This window comes from Motacilla alba, chromosome Z, assembly GCF_015832195.1.
Source record: "Motacilla alba alba isolate MOTALB_02 chromosome Z, Motacilla_alba_V1.0_pri, whole genome shotgun sequence".
NCBI lineage: Eukaryota > Metazoa > Chordata > Aves > Passeriformes > Motacillidae > Motacilla > Motacilla alba.
The window spans coordinates 37,617,754-37,626,742 of NC_052046.1; the positions used below are offsets into that span (position 1 = coordinate 37,617,754).

General features: G+C 39.5%; 1 protein-coding gene across 3 annotated transcripts in view; it reads right to left on the minus strand.

Annotated features, from left to right (window-relative positions):
* Positions 1 to 3,600, minus strand: part of ELAVL2 (ELAV like RNA binding protein 2) — a 108,754-nt gene extending 105,154 nt beyond the window's left edge. For 2 of the 3 annotated variants that reach the window (XM_038124658.1, XM_038124656.1), the window contains exon 1: positions 3,580 to 3,600. The gene's annotated coding sequence lies outside the window, so the exon portion shown is untranslated. The remainder of the gene's footprint in view (positions 1 to 3,579) is intronic. The other variant, XM_038124657.1, reaches the window with a different exon arrangement.
* Between the last annotated feature and the right edge of the window lie 5,389 nt (positions 3,601 to 8,989).

The following is an 8,989-nucleotide window of genomic DNA, read 5'->3' on the forward strand; positions in this document are numbered from 1 at the left end:
TGAAATGGTAATATTTGTAGATATTTTCTTATGCTGAGGCGAAATGGCTGTTATGTCTTGGTGCTGATAATGACATCAAGTATTTAGATCTCATACACTAAAAAAAAAAAAAGCACTTCTCAGAAATGTGCCAATTTTGCACTTCTGTGGCCACAGGTACAGCTGAGAGTGAGGATTTCATTTCCAGAAGAGAAGTCACTCTTAACTCTCTGACTAAACAAGCATTAGCTGAACAGGGGAAGGGACTCAAGGACAAGCACAGCATCATAACACTCCCAACAGACTGGTCAATACCTTCTGCATTTCACAGAAACAACTTGTCTAGCCACAATAACTACTTGCTGACTACTAAGTAGACTATCACCCTGGTGACATTAGCCCTTATTTTTATATCTACAATTCCTAATCCATACAGCTCTATTTCTGCTGAGCTAGACTAGGCTGACATTTTTGTCACCATGGCACCAAACAACAACCAATGCCAGTAACAAAAATTGTGAAGCAAACTTCCAAGGAAACCACAGCTTTCATGAATCCCACTCTACACACCTAAATGTTTTAATTTCAATACAGATTCCCCTTCACAGATACTTAAGTACATTTTGTTCTATTGCCAGAGGTTTCTGTATGCCTGATATTTGAAGTACTGATCATGTCACCAAAACATGAAAAACCAAAAGTTTCAAGCACTGAGGTTTTAAAAGGCTTGGTGGCTTAAAGCCCTCAAGTATATATTATAATGTGTTTTGCACTCCCATGATGCTTAAAGGTTTTAATTTCAAGGACTAGGCAAAATTAAAAAGGTTTAGTATTCTGTAGTAAATATGAGGCAAGTATTTCTGCAAGTGTATCCACTAATACCCTATTATAGAGAATGGAAGCACATTCATGATGCACCTCCACTACTTTTAAAGAGAATCTAAGACCATGTCCAACGTTAGGTGGGTTGTGGTTTGTTTTTTTTTTTCTTTTTTTTTTTTTTTTTTTACTTTACAGGCGTGCAGAATTATTTTCAGGATTTGGGTCAACAGCTTTCCTTATATGAATCACCAAACATTTAGGTTAAGAAAATTAGACTCTAATAATATTTGTCTAAGAAGGCCTGGATACCTCCTATACAAAGCAATGTGATTTCTTTCTAATTTTTTTTTATTTTCCTGCACATGAAATCTTAGAATGTGGTAGACTTAAGCATGCAATTAACTAAGCTTAAAATATGTGAAGTGCTGCAGTGACTTCATGATTGAAGCTAAGATAAATTTTAAATGATTCTCATATTTCTAACTAATAGACATCTGCACTATTTGAAGATGGAAACCCCCCAAACAACTGCAATCTTGTTTTTCCATTACTTTCAATCACTTACGTAAAAATAGACGAAGCAATGCCATTCAGAACTTTGACTCCCAAAATTTCAAACTCTCTTCTGAGGAGAATCATTACTGAAAATAAGTGCTTGGACTAGCAAGTTCATATTTCAATATGAACTCATGCTTTGATTATATGTAATCTGCAAAACAGAAACTTTCAAAGTATTACAGATCAAGACTTAATTAAGTTATACAAATACTTTGGCAGGAAGGAAAGAATTTGAACTGATCTTGTTTTTATTTTTTAATTATATTAAGGCACTAAAACAAGAGGTTCTTGCTACCTTGTTTTGTTAAGTTTCCAACATGAAACTATTGCTGTAATTAATTATTGTAACAGAATAAAAATCAATGTCTTCTGTGCATTTTTGGTACTTGGCATCTAGCAACTGACAGGGGCTTTCAAAAACTAAAGGTGGTTTGGGACAGAAATAATCCCAAAGAATTATTTAGAAAGTCCTGAGGAAGCAGAAGAGGATAACCAGGAAGGTCCAGAAAATCACCTTTACCATAAATTTTCAAGAAATTATTTCCTATTTGATGTAGTTCTGGTACTTTTGCTGTTGCCTTACGAAGTGGGATATCAGAAGAATTTGAACTTATTTCCTACTTGCCTGCTCTAAGGTGTGTTTATGGGCTTCCCACCCCACCCTTAGTAATTTCACACAGGAAGTCTCTGTGGAAATTTTGCTCATAGTCACTGCTCTGATTTTCAGTTACACTTTCATCAGAACATCCGTCCACATATTCTTCAGGAAGGTCGCATACACAGTGTGTTTGCACAAGCATGCAGACTTTTTTCCTAGGTATTTCTAATTATCAAAGAAAATAAAGCCTTTCCTCTACAATTATCTACTCAGACTAACACATTCTTAGCCACTGCCAAGCAAGATAAATCTATCAAATGTTGCATCCATAAGTCTTTCAGTTTTCTTGACTGCCAATCTCTTTCAACAGTTTTAATTAAATTTGATCTACAGCACTCTTAGATTTCTTGGATTTTTTTTTTGTTTGTTTATTTGGTGGTGGTTTGAAGATTTATTTTTTTTTTACATTGAGGGTCACTAATGCATAACCTGTGATATCTCCATAACCAGATGTAGGTGAGAGTAAATAAAGGTACTGCTTATGCCTCTACACTGCGACTGAGTAGGTGTGCTCTGGGCAGAGAGCACCAAAGGGTGGCTGCTGCTGCCATGTCTGAGAGCATCTGTGTGACAGGTGATATGAAAACAGACTAACCACAGGCACAGGTAATCTATCTATTCCCTACCCATGAACTTGATGACATTTGCGGAGAATATATGCCAGAAATTGAGTCCCCTTCTAGTTATTTGAGTTTCCTGGCAAATTCAGCATCCTTTCCTGCCAATGCTCACCACTCTTCTCCTGCTTAGTGCTTAAAACAATGAAAATAAAAGGTGAGCCATTAGTGAAGGCATAAAAGTTATTAATATTTACAGCACTTAAATTCTGTGCCATTGCTATAAAAGGAGAATATTACTACATGTGGGAGAAACAGTCTTTATGACAGGAAGAAAAGAAATACAAGTTTCTGGCTACAGAACCTGCAGTCTCTTGGAAGGGTTCAGCTAACTGCAGCCAATTCAGGATAAAACTGTGCAGAAGTTACTAATCCTGATGAATATTAAACTGAATATACTTATATATTTTAAAGATTATTGACTTTTTCAGAGGAAAAAATGTATTTTTGAACAGAAGACACTGCAAACTAATTCAGCAACACATCAATGTTTTTGTTGAAAATATCCATCTGAGCATTACTGCCTTTGGATAGACAACATTAAAATATAAAATAAACCACAACCTTGTTTAATACATATTAATGATTACAGGAAAAATCAACCCTGACTATAGCCACCTCTATGAAGTTTGTAGTTTGAAGTTTTCTCAGCCAGGGCAGACTTCATTTTTTCTCTCTTTCTTTTACTCTGTTAGACTCACTTTAGAGTATGTCACTTTAGGCTACAGGTAAATTATGGTCCTTTCAACAACAGCCAATAGCCTAAAAGTGTCATCAGAACAGTGACTAGATTTAAAACTGCTGAAAATTATCTGTATTGCTTTAAGTAATGGTGAAGTTAAGTAATATTTACTGCTACTTCACATATTCTATTATTCTAATATCCACAGAATGAGGTCGGTGGAAGGTAACTATTACTGTCTACCCGGCGACGTAAATTCTCACTTATTGCTAAATGTCGCAATGAGCATGATTACCTACGGTAACCATGAAGCGAGGAACTTGCTATTTCTTCAGATGGCTCAAGCAGCTCTAAGCATCCATCCCTTAAGAAAAACAGACCAATTTGATAGATTAAATAAATAAACAAATAAATAATGAGCCCCCTCACTGCACTGCCCGGCTTCTTTTCGGAGCGCTCCCCAGGAGGGAGGCGGGCTTCTCTGCCGCGCACACCCCCGCCTCAGCGCGCACGGCCGAAGCTCTCGGGCGCCCGTCCCGCAGCAGCGCTCCGCGAAGGGCAGCGCTCCGCGAAGGGCAGCGCTCCGCGAAGGGCAGCGCGCCGCGAAGGGCAGCGCTCCGCGAAGGGCAGCGCTCCGCGAAGGGCAGCGCTCCGCGAAGGGCAGCGCTCCGCGAAGGGCAGCGCTCCGCGAAGGGCAGCGCGCCGGAGCCGAGGTCACCTGCAGCAGGCGGCTCCCGACCGCCCCTCCCTGCCCTGCCCTGCCCCGCCCGCCTCGGGGGAACACCGCCCGCCGCCTGTCCGCGCCTCCCCCGGTGCACCTCCGCTGGACACGAGGTTTATGTTACGTGAGAGAATTTTCTCCTCCTCCCGCCCTCACCGATAGTGCCTGCTGCCTCCTTTTCTTTTTTTTTTTTTTTCTTTTTTTAAACCCCGATTCCAGAGAAATTGCAATAATAAAAACAAACAAACAAACAACAAAAACAAACAAACAAACAAAAACCACCGCAAAAAGCAAAACCGGAAAAAAACACAAAAACAAAAACCCAAAGCACTTACCATTCAGGCCTCATAGTGCTTTGTCATGGGCTTAAGAAAATCCCCACAGACAGATACAGACATACAAACACACGCACGTATTAATGCGTTTTCTAAACACTTGTCCAGGGTCACATAGGGGATGGGGAGAACTGCCTGCGCTGCGGAGCACACCTAGAAATCGGCGCACAAAAGGAGGGCGAGCCACGCAGCCCGGACCAAACACTCCCCTCCCCGCCCCCACGGCCCCTCCAGACCATGCAGGAACTGCAAGAGAGATGGGTGGGGAAGCGTGGGTAGAGGGGAGGGACCCACGGTCCCATCCGACTGCGGGAAACACCCCCATTAAAAAAAAAAAAAAAAAAAAAAAAAAAAAAAAAGCTGGCTGGCGTGCAGGGTAAGGTGCGGAGGTGCAGCCCTGGAGATGATGCTGTCGGAGCCCGCCCCTGGTATACCCGCACCGCCGTCAGCACGCAGAGTCCCACCCGCCCAACGTGCAGCCAGCCGCCGTCCTGCACCGCGTCCCCTGCCCTTGGCAGCCTGTGCCATCCTCCTGGCACCCTCCCGGCCTTCGCCCGAAACTGCTCTCTTGCGCCTGTGGCTGGGGAGGTGGGGAAGTGTAACAGTTCAGTGAATAGAGTCAAAGATGTCTCTCCAGGAGGATGCTGCTTGTGCACGTTTGGCAAGAGAGGTTTCTCACTGTCAGATGCCGCTGTGGATTATTGACAGGCAACGTGCACATCCACACCATAAACTGTCGGATCTGCAAAACACCCTTCTCTGACTCCCCCACTTCCCTGTGGGGGGAGTGTTTTTTGCTTCCCAGAGACTGACATCTCTGATTCAGCCTGATTTCACTCTGATTTCACTCTGATTCAGTATGTTAGCTCAGATGACACTGAGCCATGGAGCGCATGGCTGTAGGCATCTTTGGCTGGAAAATATTTTCTCCTCTTCTCTCTTCCTTGCATATCATGAACTCATGCTACTGCCTCCTTCTACTTTGCTCAACAGCATCTCCTCAGGCTCCTGGGCTGTCCATCTGAGAAGCTGAGCTCCTCTGTAGTCATAAATCCCTGTTCTGGCACAAGGACACATTTCATTCCTTTGGTTTATGGCATGAGTTTAGATAAATCAAAAGGAGTTTAAATTCTTGGAAGACCTTTATTTACCCTAGCTTATCTACTATCTGTTATTTTCCCACCTATGATAGACACTGCAAATACACTGTTATTGACCTTGCTGAAATCCTTGAATCTATGGAAAAATAAGAAATTACAGTTTGCTTTTATTTTTTGCATTTCTTTATGTCTGAGCTGAAGAGCAGCATAAAAAAATACCCCAAACATTTTATTTCTAAAAATTATATACACACAATGAATACTTTAAAAATAAAATTTTTCTCATGAATAAAGATATATACAACGCACAAGCTGTATTACAACCATGACAGAGAACTCAGATTTTGGACCCCAGTTTTTCTGGAGAACTGGAGAGATGAGAGTCAAGTCCAATGTTTTCTATGTAAGACATTGTGCTGGTCTCTATGCACAGAGAGGTGGATGTTTGTGTTTGGAGGAAGGCTCATTCCAGCCATAGCACATGGAAATGATGGTCTGCTCTTGCACAAAGGCTCATTTTTGAAGGCAAAATAACAGGGGATGACAGCTTGCCATTAAATGTCAGGAGAAAAAAAGATCTCAACAACGTGCCTAGGCATTTTGGTGGTCACAGAGTTGTTGTGTTCAGTGTTAGGTGTTTGCAGAGGGACATGGGAAAGAAGAGAATAGTTCATTGTAGAAGAAATTATAAAAGCATTAAAAAAAGGAAGTTATTTTGAACAATGCTATCCTTTTTATTTTTTTACTTAGAAAGTGTATACTGGGTATACACATTTGGGTATTTGCTCCAAAAGACCATCTAAACAAAGGTCCTGTAGTATTAGCAAGGGCAAATACTTTCTGAAAATTTTGAAAGCCATGTCCTTCTCTGCCTATTTCATAATGCCCCTAATCTTTCTGCAGCTTTTACAAGAGCTTTGCTTCATTAATGTTGTGTGCTGTTAGCTAGTGAAATCCAGGGAGACTTCAGTGTACCCTGTAGTGGGTGTGGAATGGAAAGTAACTTTTCAATAGTTTGTTCTTAGATTCCTATATGCCCTTCTATCCTGCTTCTATGTTCACCCAGTTTTAGGTTACTGAAGACAGCAAGAAAAGTTGGAAATCTAGTGAATTTCCTCAATATTTTCTGGCATTTGAGGAGGTCAGGATGACCACATCTTTTAAAAAAGGAAACCTTTACACTGACAAGATTTCTGTCCCTCAAAAATGTAGAGAGTGAAAAAAAATAATTCATGTAGAACATTATAGTAGATGGTAAAGATTTCTCTTTACTTAGCCTACTGAAATATTGATAATTTTTTTTCAGAATAAAAACATAATAATATAGCAGCATGTTTATTACCATGGATTTCCTAAATTTCTGACTGAGAACTTTTTTTTCTTCTTATTGGAGTTTGTTCTTGTTCACCTCCTTTTCTGGGTTTTATACCAGTTTACATGTAGCTGAACCTGAGTGAAGTATGGATGTAAGGTTTCATCTCTTGAGTCATTACAGCATCTGATTATGAGACATTTCAAAGCCAAAATTCTTCTAAAAAAATGTATCTCCCATTTGCATATCTGTCTTCACAGTTTCAACAGATTTTATGCTCTCACAACCTGTGGTTTTGGGTCAGTGTTATTTATGAAACATATGACAAACAAAGAACAATTAGTTTCTCATTAGCTGCTAGGTAAATGCCGTGCCCTCAGATTTTAACCAGCCAATGCAAATATCATCCAAATATAATCCATTTGCTTTGTTTTTCTTATTATATCCTCTAAGAAAATGGCTAACGTTTCTATTTCAGTTCATGTATATTAACTTATTTTTAGATCTATCTTGCTGAAAATCTATTGTTTCCGTAGATATTTAAGTGTTTTATTTTATTAATACAATTAAAATAAAGAAATTAATATATATCTAAATTAGCATTATTGTTTAGTCTGGATTTAGGTGGACATATGTCTTCATTCTGAAGTCTGGAAGGTGAGTATTAGTAATTTATAAATGCTTGCTCTTGACTTTCTGCCAAGATGAGATGACTTAGGCTTTTTGCTTTATATATCTCTCAGTAATTCATGTGATGTTGATTTACCATCCCCAGTGTAGCTGAACTGCTTGCTTGAGTTATTGCCACGCCTATGGCAAAAAAGGATGTGTATTTCCTAACTGAAATGACAGGGGTTGTGTTGTTTCTTTCTGTCTTTCATTTTGGGATCTATGTAAGCAGTTTCAAATTTTCTCTTCTGCCTTGGAGCCACAATATCCTTAGGTACCATCTGAAAAACAGAGTCAGAATAAAATATGTATTTTTTTAATTAGTAAATTTCTATTGTAAACACAGAGATACTCAACCTTTAGCATTAGGAAATGTATTGTGTCATCAAACAATACTCCAGAGAAATAAAACACCATTGCATTGTGGTATCTTTGTGACAATAGCTAATGGTGCAACAGCGTGACCTGATGATTCTGTGATATACTGACTCAGCTTACACATGCCACATAATTTAGTTTCCACTCCTTTTGCACTACATCCAGTTGTTAAAATGCAGTGGGATAGTCACCCCACTTTATGTCCTTATGGGGATCAGGGAGATACCATCTTTCCCCTCACTCCTCCTAGCAAAGATATTTGATTTCTCTGTGTTCTGTGATCTTACAAATTCTACTGTTGTGAATATCCACTCCTGCAAAGTTAGTATTCAATGAAATGTAGGGGGAGGAAAAAATGCCAGTGACTTCCTTACAGCAGGTTGTACCTATGTTCACTTGGGAGCACCTGAGTAGGAAGTGAACTAACTCAGTTTGCTAATTTTTCCATTCGCTGTTCCATGTCAGTTCTCTACAGCCGTCTGCCTTGAGTTAAGAAAAGAACCTCATTAATCATGAAAACATAAAATGTAGTTTAAAAGTCAGAAGACTAGAAAATCAAAAAGGAATTTTCACTCAGAAAGTAAATAGACAAATGCGAGTTGTGATAAGAGAACATGTAGCTGGTGGCTGATAAAATCAGACAACCAAATTGACAATTTGAAGGGTTACATTATTTATCCATTGATACAAATTACCAAGAAACACGTGAATCATAACACTACTTTTGAGAAATAATTTTGCCTTTATTTTTCCTCTCCTTCCATACCCCATCCATTAGATAAGAAAAGACCTTATGGGAATGCTTTCCATCATAATGAGAAATATCTGTATGTGGTTCACTCCTTTCTATCTGCCTGTGTGGCAAAGAGCTTTTTCTCTTCAGGAATTGCTTAAGCCACTCTGGAGGCTGTTTGCTGAACAGAATAGGAAGCAGAGTCATTAGAAGAACTACAGCTAGAAATGTGCATTAATATACAGTCATCGCCATGAGACTCTGGTGTTGGAGGAAGTTTACCCCGTTTTTCACATTAACCTGTAATCTTAGGTTTAGTATGAACGTCCATTATTTCCTTTAGAAGAAGATAAACTTACAAACATTTTGATGAAGGATAAATTTTTGGGAGACAAGTCCTTGCCTTTAGACAAGGAAAGATTTAA